Here is an 18,991-nt window from a genome sequence, read left to right as displayed (position 1 = left end):
GATGGCTTCATAGGTGAATTTCATGAAACATTCAAAAAAGGCATTAACACCTATTCTCCTCAAACTATTCCCAAAAATCCAAGAGGAGGGAAGGCTCTCAAGCTCATTTTATGAGGCCATCACTACCCTAATTCTAAAACCAGACAAAGACATTACAAAAAAAGGAAACTATAGGCTGATATCTCTAATGAACATAGATGCAAAAATCCTCAACAAAATATTAGCAAACCAAATTTAACAATGCATTAAAAAGATCATACACCGCAATCAAGTGGGACTTATTCCTGGTATGTAAATTTGGTTCAATATCCGCAAATCAGTTAACGTGGTAAAGCACATAAACAAAATGAAAAATAAAACTATGTGGCTATAGGGCCGGCCGAGTGGCGCGATGGTTGAGAACTCGCTTGGGATGCCAGAGGGCCCCGGTTCGGATCCCACATGTGAGGGCCAGTGACACTGCCCTCCCCAGCTGGGATGCTGAACGGCAGCTCGACCTGGAGCTGGGCTGCCGTGAGTCGCCGGCGACGGCATAGGCTGCCGTCCCTGTGGCAGTGGATTGCAATGGGCTACCGTGTGTGGCCAGCAGCCAGAGTGAGCAGCCGTCCAGAAGCCGGTGACTGATCTGCCTCGCCAGAGAGGAGCGCAATGATGGTGCCAACTTGGGCCAGTGAAGCAACGTCCTCCACAACTAGATTGAAGAACAAAACGACAGCAACTTGTCTGTTCCCCTTTCCCCAATTCCCCAGCACTGTTCCCATCCCCCCAATTCCCCAATAAAAAAAATCTTAAAAAAAAACAAAACGAACAAACAAAAAAAAACTATGTGGCTATATCAATGGATGTAGAAAAAGCATTTCACAAAATCCAGCACCCATTTATGATAAAAACTCTCAGCAAAGTGGGAATAGAGAGAACATACCTCAACATAATAAAGGCCACATATGACAAACCCACAGCTAATATCATACCCAATGGGGAAAAGCTAAAAGGATTCCCCCTTAATATCAGGAGCAAGACAAGGATGCCTACTATTACCAACCTTTATTCAACATAGCACTGGAAGTTCTAGCCACAGCAATCAGACAAGAGAAATAAATAAAAGACATCTAAAAGGGAAAGAAAGAAGTAAAATTGACATTATTTGCAGATGACATGCTACTATGCAGAGAGAACTCCAAAGATTCCACCAAAAACTATTAGAACTGATAAATGAATTTAGTAAAGTAGCAGGATGCAGAATTTATATTCAGAAATCAGTTGCTTTTTTATACACTAATAACAAAATATCAGAAAAGGAAATTAAGAAAACAATCCCATTTACAATTACATAAAAAAATATACTCAGGAATAAATTTAACCAAGAAGTAAAAGACTTGTACTTAGAAAATTATAAGACATTGAAGAAAAAAATTAAGATACAAATAAATGGAAACATGTATCATGCTCATGGATAGGAAGAACTAACATTATTAAAATGTCCATACTACCCAAAGTAATATATAGGTTCAATGCAATCCCTATCAAAATTCCAATGGCATTTTACACAGAACTAGAATAATCCTAAAAGAACCATAAAAGACCCAGAACAGCTACAGCAATCCTGAGAAAGAAGAACAAACTGGAGGTATCACACTGCCTCATATCGAATTATACTACAAGATTATAGTAATCAAAACAGCATGGTATTTGCATAAAAACAGACACATAGATCAATGGAACAGAATAGAGAGCCCAGAAATAAGTCCATTCCTATATGGTCTTTTAATCTATGACAAAGGAGACAAGAATTTACAGTGGGGTAAAGACAGTCCATTTAATAAGTGGTGCTGAGAAAATTGGACAGATACATGCAAAAAAACCCCAAAAAAACTGGAGCACCTTCTTATGCCACATATAAGAATAAACTCAAAATGTATTAAACACTTAAATGTGAGACTAGAAACCATAAAACTCCTAGAAGAAAACATAGAAAGTAAACTCTCAGACATTACCCTTAATAACATTTTTATTGATATGTCTCCTTGGGCCAGGGAAACAAAAGAAAAAAATAAACAAATGGGGTTACATCAAACTAAAAAGTTTTTTCATAGCAAAAGAAACCATCAACAAAACAAAAAAGATATCCTACTGAATGGGAGAAGATATTTGCCAATGATACATCAGATAAGGGGTTAATATCCAAAATTTATTTTTAAAAAAACTCATACAACTCAATATCAAAAAATAAATAATCCAATTAAAAAATGGCAGAGGACCTGAATAGATATTTCTCCAAAGAGGGCATACAGATGGACAATAGACATATGAAAAGATGCTCAATGTCACTAATCATCAGAGAAATGGAAATAAAAGCCACAATGAGATACCATCTCACTCCTAGTCAGAATAGTTAGTTATCAACAATAAATCAACAAACAACATGTGCTGGTGAGGATGTGGAGAAAAGGGAACCCTCATGTACTGTTGGTGAGATGGCAAATGGGTGTAGTCACTATGGAAAACAGTATGGAAGTTCTTTAAAAAATTAAAAATAGGGCTACCTTATGACCCAGCAATTCCACGCCTGGGTATTTGCCCAAAGAAATCCAAAACACTAATTAGAAAAGATATACTTGTATGCACCTCTATGTTCACTGCAGCACTATTCACAATAGCCAACATGTGGGAACAACTAAAATGCCCATCAATAGACAATTGGATAAAGAAATTCTGGTATATTTATATAGTCTATCATAAAAAAGAATGAAATCTTGCCATTGCAACAACATGGATGGACGTAGGGTATATTATGCTAAGTGAAATGCGCATAAGTCAGACGGAGAAAGACAAATACCATATGATCTCACTTATATGTGGAATCCAGAGAACAGAATAAATGAAAAAACAAAACAGAAATAGATTCCTAGATGCAGAAAACCAACTGATGGTTGCTAGATGGGAGGGAGTTGGGGGATGATGGGTGAGACAGGTGAAGAGATTAGGAAGTACAAATTGGTAGTTACAAAATAGTCACGGGGATGTGAAATACAGTATGGGGAATATAGTCAATAATGTTGTGAAGACTATATCGGGTTCAGATGGGTACTGGACTTATTGGGGGGATCATTTCATAGATTATATAAATGCCTAACCACTACTCAGCACACCTGGAACTAATATAAAATAATATTGAATGTCAACTATAATTTTTAAAAATATACTCAGTCACAGGATGTAAAGTATATCATAGGGAATATTGTCAATGGTACTGTAACAGCTGTGTACAGTCTCAGATAGGTAGTAGTAGGCTTGGTGGGGTTATCACTTTGTGAGGGGTATAAATGTCTAATCGTATGTTATTTTGTACACCTGAAACTAATAAAAATATAGTCACAGGATATAAAATGAAGCATAGAGAATATAGTCAATAATATTGTAGTAAGTATGTACAGTGTCAGATGGCTAATAGTCTTATTGGGGTTATCACTTTTTGAGGTATATAAATGTCTAATCACTATGTTGTTTTGTACACCTGAAACTAATAATAAAAAAATAAGAAATAAGTAAAATTTATTGGGTAGAAAAATAAAATTATAAAACTGTACACATAAAATTCTAAAAAATGTCCATGACACCTATTTTTACTTTTTTTTCCATCTAACTTAATTCTCCCACTCCAGTTAAATATTTCGGATTTCTACTCAGTGGGACTCAGACTGATTACTGAAGGGTTCTAGCCACCTGGGAATGGCATCTGTCTTCCTGTCACCATGCCAACTCCTCCAGCTACAGAAGAGGGATTTCCCCATTTTTTCCAATCTTTCCTCCAACGAAGGAGAGACGCAATCACTCCTACCTTGGGAAGAGCACCATTTCTAATTACAATTGGTTCCTTCCCTCCACTTTTGTGTAAGAAAAAGGCTTGAGATGAAATTCCTTGTCTTTTTAAATATGATTTTTGTTTTCTCACCATCCTTACTGACGTCTTTGTGTAGTGCAGTGGCTGGGATCCCACTGCATTTACATGGCAACCAGGAAATCAGTCATTCAGAATTGCCATGGTAACCAGAGGGGGGAAGGGAGGAGAAGTCCATTTTATCACAGTTGGCTGTGTCCCTTCCGGGAAGCCTACAGAATTTTTAGACAGAACACAACAACAATAAAAAAATGCCTGTTGGCATCAAGACAACTGCGTACTGGCATCACAAAGCATGCTGTAGACGAGGGTGTGAGTGAGCGTGTGGCAAACATTACAACAAAGTGAAGGTCATTGCCTTCTCCCCTCAGAGTGCAGAGGGTGCTGCTTGGTCTCTTAGCAAGTCTGTAGAGGGACGTCTGTAAGCATGAGCTCCACACTGAATTGCGCTAAAGCTTTAGGTCTGCAAAGAAAAAGCAGGCAACTGATGTTATGTAAGGAGAGTGAGTGTCTTGGTTTGAGTGGAGGCACAGCTCTAAATTTATGGTAAGAAGAGCCCTGAACTGCGGAAGTGGGGTAAAGGGTGCTGTCCCAAGAAAAACGGAAGTGTCTGTTAAGTCTTGCTTCCTGCCACATCTGCTTCTGGAGCTGAAGGTTGTCATATTTCAAATTTAAAAAAAAAGAAAAAGAAAAAGTCATGTGAGGTTAGCCAGTGAGATTATCTTTTATAGGCATGATAATTAGAATCCTCCCCTGATAGGCAGATTATGTTTTATTACAAACAACAGAGACCCTGGACCCCAAGAATAGACTTGGTTCTTGGTTCCTGGATTTACTTAGTCTGATCTTTGGGGTGCCAGACATGGCCCATAATTGATCACATTTATAACTAAAGTTGAGAATGCACTGCTTGATTTTAAAAGTCTTCTAATGGCAGTATCCTAATGGGCCAGGAGATAGAAATGTTAATCTGTGAATATAGATCCTTTTCTTCGTAAAATGAGGAAAAATCCTCTCATCGTCCTTTCTTTTCTACACAGAAGAATGTTACCCTTTTCCTCTTTTGAAGATGAAATGAACAAACTTGTGATTTCTTCCCTTCCTTCCCCAAACTGCCCACCTCTGTCTTCTTCCTTGTGTTCAGCTCAGTCAATGGCTCCAGCATTCATCCTTCATTTTAGAGTCTCTCACGTTCAATTTAGCAGCAAATTCTTACAAGTCTGGTTTCAAAATATATCCCAAATTCAAGCTCTTCTCTCTACCTTTCTTATCCTTGAGTAAGATAGGTACTCAAGCCATCATCATTTCTCTAAATTCTAAAGGACCCTCCTGACTTGTCTCCCAGTTTCCATTATGTCTGTTTATATCCTGGTCTCCCAATGCAAGCTAGAGCATGTGATGCCCCTATTCAGACCACTCCCCACCCTCCCCATGGCTGTACGTGACACTCAGAATACAACCATGACTCACCAAACTCTACCTGATATGGCCGCTGTCTACCTTTCCATCCTCACATCCTAACACTTTCCTATTGGTGCATTCTACTCTGCCCACACTGATCTTCCTTGCTGTTCTTTGAACACACCAAGCATTCCGTCATCTCAGGGTCTTGGCACTTGCTGGGGCACTCTTCCCCATATATTAGGAGGCTTCCTTCCCTCACTTCCTTCAAGTCTCTAAGCGCCCTCTCCTTCGCAGGCCTTTTGTATCAGCCTGGGTCTTGGTAGGAAATAGAAGGCACACAATTTTTAGGAAAATGAAAGGACTCATTACAGAGGTATGTGCAGGGTGAAGAAAACCAATGGCAAGGCCCCATGCCATGTCTAGGCTTGAAGGGGCAAAGGGAAGAAAAAGTGTTGTAGAAGTACACAGAGAGCTGCAACCCTGGAGACCCCTGAAGCTGTCAGAAGGAGCTGTGCTAACTGAGGGAGGAAACCAAGGCCAAAGCAGAACGCTGAGCAATAAACACACTGACCTCACTTTCTGTGTATTGGCCAAACACAGCTGGAAACCAGAGTCTAAGGGAGTCAGGGTAATGTAGTATTGGGTACTATGCAAGTTATCTATTGTTGCATAACAAATTACCCCCAAACACAGAGGCTTCAAACAGTGAACATTTATTCCCTCTTACAGTTCCTGTGGGTCAGGAATTTGGAAGCAGCTCATCTTGATGTTTCCAGCACTAGGTCTAACATTAGACTGCAGTCAAGATGTGAGTTCTTTGAAGGCTTGTGTTGGGTGGAGGATCCCGTTCCAAGGTGGCTTACTTCATGGCTGGCGAGTCCTTTCTCCTCCTTCATCTTCTTTTATTCTCCTTTGAAGTGTTGTTGTTGGCTGTCCTTAATTTTAAAACCAAGATTTCCTATTTCTCCCTCTTAAAAGTAAATTAAATTGTCTTTTGTTTATCTAGCTCTCAGTTGAGCTCTCAGAGATCTTATTCAAAAAAGTGGCTCTCGTGAGAAAAATAAACGCCTCCCTCCTAGTCTTCCTCCTTATTTCTCCTCTTCTGTTTATTCCTGATCTGCCAAGGGCACCTGTGAAAATTCCTTGTCCTCTGTGGCACCAATGAGGCTAAAGATTCTGCTGACCTCTGGTTACTGACAGTCAAAAAATAATAGATAGCAAGGGGAAGATATTTCTCCTGGGTACCCACATGCACCGTGGAGCCCACACTCATGATGGTTTATCCCAATTGACTGGTCAGAAGAAGAATGCTACCTCAGAAATATCTGCACCCAATCTAGAATGGGTGGAAGGATGTTTTTTTTCTCCTCCATCAGCCTTAGAAGGTGCATTATAAATTAACAACTTTTTAGATACAGCTAGAGATAATACATAGATAAGATAGATGAGAGATACATAACATAATCTCTTACGTTATGAAGCAGGTTCCCTTGGAGTGGCGGAGACAAGCTGATTGTCTAAGTGGGTGAAAAGACATTAGTCGATGCCACATGTACATACTTAGTATCGCTCCACAAATCTACACAGAAGTCTTCATTATAGCTCCTTTTGGTAATGTGGTGCACCTAATTTCACCATCCACACCAGAGCTAACAGCTTTTATCTCTTATTAATACCAAACCTCATTATTTACACATATTATAAATGTGAATAATGAGTTTCTGTTATTCTTGTAGGGTTTATTCATTCAAGAAAGATTTAGTTAATGCTTACTGTGTACCAGGCACCATCAAGACTGGCTAATCAGGATAAGCACACAGTTATTTTCCTAGAAATTTAGGTGTTTTTGTTTTCCCATCTGATGGTTGTCATAAGTAGTGGGTCTTTGAAGAATTTCCTTAGACTATTATTACAGAATAAAATAGGAGTCTGTCTTGCTAATGATTATGCAAATAATTTATTCTGAACACTTTAATTTCTTCCTTGAAATCTTATTTTTCTCAGTGGTGTCCTCTCACCTATGACATGTACAACTTTTTTCCCTCTTGACTATATTGTTTGAGGCTGACGTCACCTTCTTCAGATATGAAACCATTGATGTCTGCAATCCTTAAGCAAGGGTGCAAGTAATATAGTTTTCTGCTCTTATAGCAGATTACCAAGTGTGTTTATAGTGAATGATGAATTTTAAAGTCATAGTTATGCTGTCAATATTCAGTTAGCATAACTCTACCTTCTAGATGCAAACATTTTGGGGTGGGGAGTTAGGACCAATGTACATAAATATTTTAATAAGAAACAAATGACTTGCTGTGGTCTGAGTGAATTCCAGTATTTTGAGCTGGGAAGGAATCAATGACAATAACTGATCTTGAGCAAGTAACCCACTCTTTTCATTTGAAAACAAAGACATAAATGACAATGTATAAATAATGACCAATTTGCTTACTAACAAGATACTATAGGACTTATTGGGTTTTTTGCATTGCAAATAAACCTGCAGATGTCTGACTTATTATCTTCTCTTAAAGTTAATCTCTGTACCTCACCTGACATGCTTTTGCTTCTATTCATATTTGCAACAAATATTTATTGCATACTTACTATATGCTGTGCACCGAACATGGCAAGAGATACTAGAGATACAGCACTTGAGTAAGACATTATCTGTGTATTCTAGAATTCCACATATGGTGGAGGATAAAGAAAGGGAAACACACAATGACAATACAGTGTAATAGGAGCTATAACCAGGAAGGGGGGGGATACATCTAACTTAGCCATTTTCTTTGAGAAAACTGTAGAAGTAAAAATAGTAATTTTCTAAGAAATCTTATTTGTTGATTACATTTGCCAAGTGAATAATTTGAGATCTCCAAATTTACTGTAAACCACACAACTCTCCCCTGTTGAAATTTCCTTGCATAATCATACAAGTAATACTTAAAAAGTGTTGAATAACTTCTTACTACAGTAACTCAAATCATTTTTGTAACATTTCATAGGAAGTTATATCAAGTGTTTTGCATTACTGAAAATGTACCTTCCAAGTTTACAGATTTGCAAGAAGATAAATCAATTGACAAAACTTTATAGAGCTGTCAACATACAGTGGGACTTCATTATCATCTAAGTAAAGAACAGATTTTTCCTCCTGGTTTAATATTTTTACTTGGTTGGTAACTTCAGGGTCTTTCCTTTTTCAACCTCAATATCACATTTTCCTCCTTGCCACATTCTTTTCTCATTTTCTGATTCCCAAGGATGTTTTTGGTAACATTTTAAGGAGCCTTGATGGTTTGTTTGCTCATTCTCTTAGAATTTTGTAAAATGTATGTTCTTGTATTTTCACAGTGGTCAGTAGTACTCATAACTTTTTTCCATGGGGAAGAAAATTCTTTAATTGGTTCAATTCACTTAAAGTTAGCAAACATGTACTGAGCACTCACAACAAGGCAAGCACTGAGCAAGGTGCTAACTATACAGAGATGAGAGACTCAACCCTTGCCCTCAGGGAGCACTCAATCTAGTTATGAGACTCAAGTTGGCTCTGGTAAAAGACAAATTCACCACCTAACACTTAACATCACAATTCCCTCCTCAATTCCTATGGTTCTGTTTCTGAAATTCTGTCAAAGTGAGAACCTTAAAACTTAAGAGAAAAATAGAGCTGGGAAGACCAAGGCAGTAAGCAAACCTATGAATACTCTTTATAGTATGGAAATCAGCAAAGACAAAACACCTTCAAATAGCTTTCATTCTCTAGCCTGCTACCAACCTGTTTACTATCAAAATAGATCACCCTGTCTGGACAACACATTTGGCCCAGAAATATAAAGCCTTGTCTTTTTGCCTTGCCTGTAAATTATTGGAGTTTTTATTCCATAGCTTTTCTCTCAAGATACTTCAAAATGATTTACTCCTGTGATATTAATCTCACTGATTTGTATCCTTTAATTCTGACATTACTTTCAAAGGATTGTTTTTTCCAAGGCTTTGCTTGTGCACAATGTTCTCTAACCTCTGTCATACTTGGTTGCTGACTCCCTCTTCTTGATCTCATTGCTCATTTCCTATTGTTCCTGATTATTCTGAATGGATCTTCAGCGACTTTTTAGAAGGGACAAGTTGTATTTCACAGAATTACTGCTTCTGTTTTTATGGTAATAGCCTTTGTTTTAAATTCTTTCATTACCTTAGTTGACAGTCCACCGCCACCTTCTACTGGTGGAGGGTTTGAAGACCAGAGCTTCAGGCATTTAACAGGCAGTCTCCACTCTGGGAGTGTCTAACCTTTGTTCCTACTTAAGATAGCCAAACTCCCCCTGGGCACAGCTGTTTGATTCCATATTCATACCTCTATGGCTCTTTCTTACCTATTTCCAGCTCTGGTTCTGCCTCCCTCCCCATCTCCTGCTTTCTTCCTTCTTGTAGCCCTAAGTACCCAGTGTCATCATCAACAACAAGACCTCATGCTTCATGATTAGCCCTCCTCCAGCCCTCCCAGCTTTCGTCTACCCTTGGCCTTCGCCTCTGAGCCCATCCCCTTCTGCTTCGAATCTACACTTGCATTTGTTTTCTCATGAGGCGTCAGGAAGGCAGCCTTTTTAAGCTCATTCATCACTGACAACCTCCCAAGGCTTTATGTATGTAATACATATATACACTTGGGTTAACAACCCAAATGAGTTCAAGTTTGGTGACACTTCAGGAAATATCAGAAAAGAACCTGGGGGGCTTCATACTATTTTGTTTAATCTGCCCTAGTTTAATCCCCCCTAGTTAGCCCTTCCCAGGGCAAAGGAAAAGGAGAACTCTTGCTTCTAACACTTTGGCCTCTCCAGAGGAAGAGTTGGCCGTCATTCTGCAAATCCCTTGACCTACTACTAGCTTTTCTGCTGGGCTATGAGACAGAGACTGACATTTTTCATTTGTGAGAGTCAGCAGTTCTCTCTCAAAAAAAGATTAGTTCTGTCTACCCTACCCCCCAACTCTCTTTAAACCAAATATGATTCGGTCTTCTTGGCTCCTAACAGCTGGGGATCCGCTCAAATGTCTGGGGGGAGGAGGGGATGACCCTGTGACACACAGATAGATCATGATTATGCCTTATTTTAAAAGAAATCTTCAGAAAGACTTCTATTCCCTTTAGTTGATCCAAGAAATGCCTGGAATTCTGTTTATTCTGTGATAAATTAATAGCTCAATGATTCATTTATTTATTCTTAATTACTATTTGGCACAACAATTAAGCAAGTCATTAAATGTATCCTAAATATATATGATTGGACAAGATTTGTTAATATATGAATTCACCTTCTTATTCCCATTTCACTCTTCCCTCTTCATTGCAGCCCACACATTTGGCAAGGAGTGTCATTGCTGGTACCATTTATGGCTCCTTTCTGATACAATAGAATAAAAGACCCAAACTGAGACATGGACAGAAAAGTAGGGAGGGCTTAGCCAGAGAAGGCAAGTCAATCAAAATGGACTTGACACGGCAAGGGGGCAGGAGGAATATTGTAAAGAGGTTAGAGGAAGAGTTGGGGGATTTGACATATGAGAAGCTCTGGGACAGGTGTGAGGTGGCAAAAGCTGGAGCGTGCAGAAGGGAATGTGAAAAGTGTTTCTGGCTTGTAAGCTCATCTCTCCAAAGTTCATCCACAAATGCAAGTGAAGAATAGCTTTCTTTCCTTTTTTTCTGTTTCTTATTAAAATTTAGTTTTAGTTACTTTTTATTGCTACACTGTGCTTCTTTATAAGCAATTCAGAAACAGAAACAGAACCAGCAGTTGCCCTAGGATTCTATAGGGTTACCTGAATAACAAATATTTCTAATTTGGTGTACATGTACCATAGTTTCCTGCAGGCAACAAAAAAGGGGGACTGTTGTTTCTTATCCCATGACCAACTTCTCATACCTGAAACTTCCTTTTTTCCTTCTCCTCAGGCACTTAAAGCAATAAAAAGCAGTTTGGGAATTTCTGCCAATGATGCCTTTTCATTATATGAAACATCTGTTAACTACCTGCTATGTGACAAGCAAAGGTGAATAGAACATGGCTCTAACCTTAAGGGGTTCAAGTACTAATGAGTGAGATGGATGTGTAGCAATTCATTAAAACAATGAATTGCCTTGCAAAGGAATTATGACTCGTATCTTATAAACAATGGGGAGGGGAGGTACTGAAAAGTTTTAGCAGGGCAGTGACATGCTTAACTCTTTATTTTTGAAAAGTACTTCTAGTGGTCCTGGCTAAACAGAAAGACGGGAGGTAGGTAGGAATATTGCAGTCATATAGGGAAAACCAAAGAATTTATGTAATAAGACAGTGGAAGGGTAATAAAGAGAAGGGGTTTGGTCAAAGAGATAGTTTGTTGATGGGAATAAAAGGATGAGGAACTTAGGAACTTTAAATCAGACAGTGGGTAACAAAGACAAGTGGTTCCGATATTCTTCTTATATTCCTGCTGTGGGCAACTGGTTTGTATTCCTCATTAAGTAAAATGGACATATAGAAAGGAGAACAAATTTTGGATGAAAATTATATATATATATATATTTGGGGAATGTTAATATTAAAGAACTCCAAGGAACATCCAGCTAGAATGCTCAGTAATGCTGGCGAGATACCAGGCCAAAATGATGTTCTCTTTATTACCATCCACCTCCTCTACCAGGTAGATGTAAGAAACACAAGGTATCGATGCCTACAAAATAGAGCCACTGATGAATAGAAGAGTATTTTACAGGCTTTTGTTTAATGCATCGATTAGATGTATCTAGGATAGGTTCACATTTTGTTACTGATGGCATGAACTGTTAATGATGAGATGTAATTATATCTCCTAAGAAATGAACACTTTGCAGGCTTAGGGTGCATACTTACCACACTTGTGTTAAGAGCTCTGAACTGGATTCATCTTCTCTCTAGCCAATCTAAACCCCCACATTTTTCTTTTCTCTCCAGAAAAGGAGGCTATTGGTACCACTTGAAAGCAATGAGGTTAATGACAGGAAGAGAAAGATCTCAAAATCTAGTTTTCATCTTTCAAGGGAAGTTGGTTAGCACTTCCCAGCAATGGCCAGGTTAACCTACTGAGAGTTTTCTAAGAACCAGAGACAAAGAACTGATCAGAAGGCAGCCACATTTATAGAGATTTTATTGTATGAAAGGTATTTTCCTATATAGACATAAAAATAAGTACCAACTACTTTCTGATGGTTGAGAGGGAGTGTGAGAAGGGAAGAGAGAAGATTAAAAAAGTGACAAAGACTTGTTTCAATCCAAAGTTAATGCCAGAATTTACTCATCTAAAATTAACCACAGATTTGTTTCCATAATCTTTCCAATAATTGATCATTGTGCTTCTTATTTTTGTATACTTGGTATATCATATATATTTCAAATTTTATATAAAAGCTTCTGGTAATCTTTGGCACTGAGATTCCTAATTTGGAGGTAATTCATGTCTGATTTTCACGGGGTGTAAGGAGGCTGTGGGAATCCACATGTGATCCTCTCCCACTACTAGAGTTCTTCTTGCTGGTGTTTCAAAAGCAGTTCCTCATTTTTAATCTTAAAACAATCCATTTTGTAATTTTCTGATGTTAGTGAGTTGACATCAGGGTCCTTTTTGATAAAATATTTCCAAGAAGAAATAAGCAAACTCTGTTCATGGAACATCAAATGAAAACAAAGGATGTCCTAGGACTATCTCAGAACAATTCATAGAAATTAAACCCTGTACCTTCCAGTTTGTTGCTCTGTGTTCCCTAAGGTGGGTTAGGAAGACTCACCTGGTGACTTTCCTGATGATCCAGTTATCCTGCATCAGCCCTAGATTTCCAACATTTCCTGTTAATTTACCTCCTGGAAGGGTTAAAAGCAAGACTGGATTTAAAAGGTGGAGTTGTGGAATTAACTCTGTTGCCAGAGAAGATGAACTTTCCAGGCACTGATTCCTGAGGAGAGGTTCCTTAACGGTGTGGCCTGGACATTAGAAAGATTCTCCCACCGCCCAGCCTGCGTTTCATCTGTAGCTTCCCCAATGCACCTTGTGTAGTTATTGGGGAGAATGACTTTGCAAGGTGAATGAATGGTCACCAAGAGCATCAGGGTTTAGTCATGAGTATACTAACTGGGGGGAATCCAGAACCAAGTACTGGTCCTGGTTTGCGGAAGTCACTTGCCTTCTCTGAGCTTCAACATCCTCTAAAACTAGAAAGAGCTAGTATGCACTAACACTTCCCATGTTCCAGGAATTATTATATTCTTCTTGTGTACCATCTCATTTAATCCTCAGATTTCTGCTGTGGGCTATGATTATAATTATCTCCATTTTGCAGATGGGGAAATCAAGGCACGTAGAAGTTAAACAATTTGCCCAAGCTCATATATGTCAGTAATGACAGCTTGGATTCAAATCCTGATGTACAGACTAGCTACAGTCTCTGCCCTTATCCATAACACTACACCACCTCCTCAAGCGAAGGGAAAGGACTGGAAGACCATGAGGATCGGTTCAGCTCTACCAGTGTGAGGACGGGGAGGGGAAGAGGGTTCTAATTCTGAGCTGGGACTATGTAACATTTAAGACCACCTGCTTCCTTCCCCCTATCGAGAATCTTGGGACCATGTCCTCACTGTTAGGCTACAGGTAGCACTGCAGGACTTGGTTTAGCTCCTGTGCCCCACAAGAATACTTATCGGGGCCATTCTTTTCTGTGTATGTGGGTTAAGCCAGATCTCAGTGGTAGTGGGACCTTGGAGAAATTAGCTGTCTGAAATGTTGGCCACAGAGAAAAAGGCTGCAGCAAGAAGCTGCAAGCTCCCAGCTCTCTGATTTGAGAGGGACTTGAATAAATCAGAAGGAGCCATTGAGGCTGGAGCTGGATCTCAGGGCCCCATCCTGGCCAGGGGCTGTTCACCCCGGCAAACAGCAGCAACAGCAGCAGCAGCAACAACAATAACAATAACAAGAAGCCAAGTTCAGGCTAAGAAAGCAGAGCGTGTGCGGGATAGGGGGCTTGATGAGGCAGTTGCTGAAGGCGGTTGTGAAGGTGAAGGTGAGGGTGAGGGTGAGGGAATAAGGGGAAGCAAGAGACAGCACCAAAGGGACTTGGAACAAAGAAAGGGGTAACAAGGGATTCCAGTCAAAGAGTGTGTCAGTAGCCCAGGAGAAGGCGAAACCATTAGTGAGCCCTGAAATGGAATGAGAGGGAAAGAAGAAAGCAGCTTACAGCGACCAAGAAGAGGAGGAAGTGGGAGATGTGCTGCTTCCTGTAGAAAGAACGATGACTGAAGACAAAGCTGGGTGGGGACTAGTCCCTGGGCTGCAGGCGCCGCTGCTACACTTGCACACAACAGCCGGCCGCCGCTCCGTGGGCAGCTCCTACTACTGCTGAGCTGGGCTGGGCGGGCTGCGCCGGAGCTCGCCTGCACAGAGCAGCTCGGAGAGAGGAGGGAAGCCACTCTTCTCTGACCACCCTCAGAGCCAAGGTAAAGGAAACGCTTTTCATGTCGCTCCTTTTTAAACGAGAAAAATGACCGCGTTCTGTGGTTGTAAAGGCAGATTTCTGGGGGAAGATAGGGACATTGTTTCAGGATTGGGGAAAATGATTAGTTTGGGTTCATTTTTAGAAGGCTTTTTGAGAATGACCAAATTTGTGACACATCTGCTTTTTTTTTTTTTTTAATCATCATTAGCGCTTACTTTGGTGACTTGTCAGGAAAACGTGGTAAATGTAACAAGCTGTTTGCATAGTTCTCTGGGAAGAAAAGCGAGGCTGAGTTAAAATCAATTGGGGCTGTGGAGCTGTGGTCTGATCATCCGAGCGTTGCAGTCCTGTTTTAGGGGGTGTACGTGGTGTAAAATGTTAATTGCATTATATTTCCTGCACATTGCACTGTGTATCTTCTGTTTTGCAGCATAATGACTGTAATTTGGCCTTTTGGGGAGTGGGGGGTGTTAAACCCTTTTGTACTCAGAATTTGCCAACAAAGGCTTGGAATTGCGTATGTGTGAGGCAGTATTTACCATTAAGAAACGGGTGTCTTCCTCCCTCTACTCTGTGCAACTGCTTGCAGGATAACCTCAGAAACAGCTACCATTTGCGAGTAGGTCTTCTCCTAAAGTTACAACCTTTCTCAGAGGAGTGTGATGGATTTAACTTGTCCAGAATCAGATACTGGTGTATACATGGTTTTTATGTTTATATGGATTCTATTCATCTATCAAGACACATTAGGTTAATGCCTCAGGGAGGGACAAAATATAAAAAAGTGTTGCTGGCTTGTTTCCTTACCTATATACACCACAGATAGACTGAAATAGTAAAATCAGATTGTGATTTTTATTCGTTGATTTTCTTGAACGGTGGATGCTCTTAAGGAGAGCCTGTGACCATGGCTTGTGCATATTTATGAATGATATGTAAAAGTGCACAAATAGGTCTAACGGATAATGAGATTGTGGGTTCCTTTGGCCGGATATGTAGGCGAAAGAGTTTAATACCCTAGCGTAGCTGGTTTTTAAAATTAAGCTTTGTCTCAGAAGAAAATGTGGTTAAGCAATGAATGGTCATTAATAAAAGATTTTTTTCTTGAGTTTTTAGAATGAAAGGAGATAAATTTTCAAAGGAAAGAAAGAGCTGCTTATAGTGGAGTAAAAATAATAAAAAGGTTTATTTAGACACTAATAAATTCTTAAAATATAGGTTTTTAAACACTAACTATGCCATTGAGAGTGTATATGCCTCCTCATTTATCATCATTCTCAATTGTGAAGAGATATAGGGGTTTTTTTAATGCTATTTTATGAAATTGATTTGGCTTCTCAAAATCTGTGGTGTAACAGCACATTTTGAGAGATAAGAATATTTTGGTACCAAAGGAAAAAAAATGTCTACTTTTCTGAGGTTACTTATTAAATTAAACTGTGCTATGTCTAAGAGGCAAAATATTGCGGGCGTTGAAACCATGGAGCGCCTTGGACAGCTTCATAGGGTTTAATCAAACCTGTGGGCAAAATAAGTCACGCCACACATTCCACAGTTCCACTTCCCATTTGCCTCCTAAAGTAAAATTGTAGAGATAATCTTCCCAGAGAGAAGATCTAGGATAGATCTTGGATCCACAATGCCACTAACTGGAGTTCTGTGATCAAGTTGCCTGTCATTAAATGAAGAAGAAAGTTGGGAATCTGGGCTGAATGAAAATAGGGGCTCACCCTCTGGTACTTACTCATCTACAGTCTTTCTTCACTGGATAATGCCAACACCCTGCTTTGTTTGGGGATGTGTAGTCAGTCAGTCTGCGTTCCATATTTTCCGTGTGTTTCACACAAGAGTAAGAAAATGAACCCTTGGCCCCTAGGCACAGGAGAATTAAGACAGTCCCCTGCTTTCTTTCAGAAAACAATGAAGAGGTGCCTATTTTCTGCACAGCACAGAACATTTTCCTAATTGTTAACTTCCAGCTTGAAGCATAACATTAGTGAGTAACAGCAGATCAGTAACTATAATGGTAGAAGGTTTAGGAAAAAGATGAAAATGCTCCTACACTGTAGAATGAGACTATTTTCACTTATTCTGGCCATATGGAATATTGAAAGGCATAATGCTTTTGCCCAGGGTATTCAGTGGCTTTTAAGGGAGTCGACCAACACTGAAATTTTAATTGAATTTTTTTTTTCTGCCATATGGCCAATGGCTGAGTGGAAACATGACTCCATTATTTCATGGCCAGCCCTGGGCATCGTATGGTGGGCACGTAGTACATGTATTTGGTTGACTGACTTTTTTAGACTACTTCAGAAGGCAGGCTCAACTTTTAAGTATAAAAGCTCTATAGTCAAAGCTTTGGAAAGCCTATTCAAAGAGACAACTGTGCATAGAGGAAAATAAAATCATGGAGTGAAAGGAATGCGGACTTTGAGAGTCAGGCAGATCTGCCTTTGAATCCTACCACTGGTTCTTACCTACTTGACCCAGCATGTTAATTTATGAACCTTAGTTTCTTCGTGGTACATAGTCAAGGTGGCATTTTTTGTTTTGTTGATTTTTAATTTTGTTTTTGCTTTTGTGTATGGATATGTGAGTGCCTGGGACAAAGTAGGTTCTCAGATGTCATTTTTTTTTTTCCTGTGTGGTATAAGGAAAAATTAGCATTTTCTTCATCTTTTTCACTACTTCAAAGGTTTCAGGAGATATTGTTTTATTGTAGTAAAATAAATTTATATAGCATAAAATTTCCCATTTTAACCATTTTTAAGTGAACCATTCTGTGGCATTAAGGATATTGACATTGGTGTGCAGCCACCACCACCATCCATCTTTAGATCTTTATCTTTTCAAACTGAAACTGTTCCCATTAAACAATAACTCCCCATTCCCTCCTCCTCCAACCCCTGGTAACCACTATTCTACTTGCTGTCTCTATGATTTTGGCTATTCTAGATACCTCGTGTAAGCAGAATCATACAGTATTTGTCTTTTTGTGACTGGCTTAATTCACTTAGTACAATGTCTTCAAAGTTCATTCATGTTATAGCATGTGTCAGAATTTCCTTCCTTTTTAGGCTGGATAATATTCCATTGTATGTATACACCACATTTCATTTATTCATTCATCTGTTGATGGACACTTGGGTTGCTTCTACGTTTTAGCTATTGTGAAAAATGCTGCTATGAACATGGGTGTACAGATATCTGTCCAAGTCCCTGCTTTCACTTCTTTTGGTGTACCCAGAAGTGGAATTGCTGGATCATATGTTAATTCTATGTTTAATTTTTTGAGGAACTGCCATACTCTTTTCCACAGCAGCTGCACAATTTTACATTCCCACTAGTAGTGCACAGGGGTTCCTTTTTTTCTCCCCATCCTCACCAACACTTATTTTCTGGGGAGTTGTTTGTTTTTGATAGTAGCCATCCAAATGGGTGTGAATTGGTATCTTTGTGGATTCAATTTGCATTTCCTTAAAGATTAGTGATTTTGAGTGTCTTTTCAAGCTCATTGGCCATTTGTGTATATTCTTTGAATAAATCTTTATTTAAGTCCTTTGCCCATTTTTAAATGTGATTGTTTTCAAAGAGGTATTTTTTAATGGTATGATGCCTTAGCATAGTGTCATAATGATCATGATTATAACATTTATATTTAATCACCTATATTCATCAGTATTATTCCTGCCCAAGTGAAATCCTTCTCTCAAAAATAACTTTTAAAATCAAAAGGAGAGGGGGCCGGCTGAGTGGCTCAGTTGGTTAAGAGCTCGCTCAAGAGTTTGAGCTCTGAGCAACAGCGGTTCGAGTCCAGCCTGAACTGAGCAGCCTCTGAGCTGCCAAAAGGTAGCAGGATGGCTCAGCTAAAAAAAAAAAAAAAATCAAAAGGAGAAACTAAGAAAATCTATATAGCTCTTGATAATTGGTGATATCAAGAACCTGATAGTGAAATTCAAACTGTTATTGTTGACGGTCACACCAGGGCCTCTGCTGGTCAAGTGTGGATTAGACTACTACAAAGGAGGCACTAATGCTGGAGGAGGGGGGCGGCACGTGGTGCTATTGCTTCAATGTCTTTCCAGTCTATACTCAGCGGGATAAGAAAATAATGCCCAGTAGTAGCAGGGTCAGAAGAAAAGAGGAGATACTAAAATACTAAATTGCTCTCCAAACCTTTA

The 18,991-nt window shown here is 39.3% G+C and overlaps 1 protein-coding gene and 1 long non-coding RNA gene across 4 annotated transcripts in view; both read left to right on the top strand.

The window, feature by feature from the left end:
* LOC109384347 (uncharacterized) overlaps positions 1–11,347 on the top strand; it is a 35,111-nt gene extending 23,764 nt beyond the window's left edge. The window contains exon 3 of the long non-coding RNA XR_002124384.1: positions 11,256–11,347. This is a non-coding gene — a long non-coding RNA (uncharacterized LOC109384347). The remainder of the gene's footprint in view (positions 1–11,255) is intronic.
* Positions 11,348–14,432: 3,085 nt separating this feature from the next.
* GNG2 (G protein subunit gamma 2) overlaps positions 14,433–18,991 on the top strand; it is a 119,636-nt gene continuing 115,077 nt past the window's right edge. Inside the window, exon 1 of one of the 3 annotated variants that reach the window (XM_019645647.1) lies at positions 14,433–14,808. The gene's annotated coding sequence lies outside the window, so the exon portion shown is untranslated. The remainder of the gene's footprint in view (positions 14,809–18,991) is intronic. The other 2 variants (XM_019645636.1, XM_019645626.1) reach the window with 2 other exon arrangements.

The sequence above is a fragment of the Hipposideros armiger genome, unplaced genomic scaffold, assembly GCF_001890085.2.
Source record: "Hipposideros armiger isolate ML-2016 unplaced genomic scaffold, ASM189008v1 scaffold_5, whole genome shotgun sequence".
Taxonomy (NCBI): Eukaryota; Metazoa; Chordata; class Mammalia; order Chiroptera; family Hipposideridae; genus Hipposideros; species Hipposideros armiger.
Note: the sequence above shows the minus strand (reverse complement) of the source record. Positions and strands in the feature narration are given on the sequence as shown.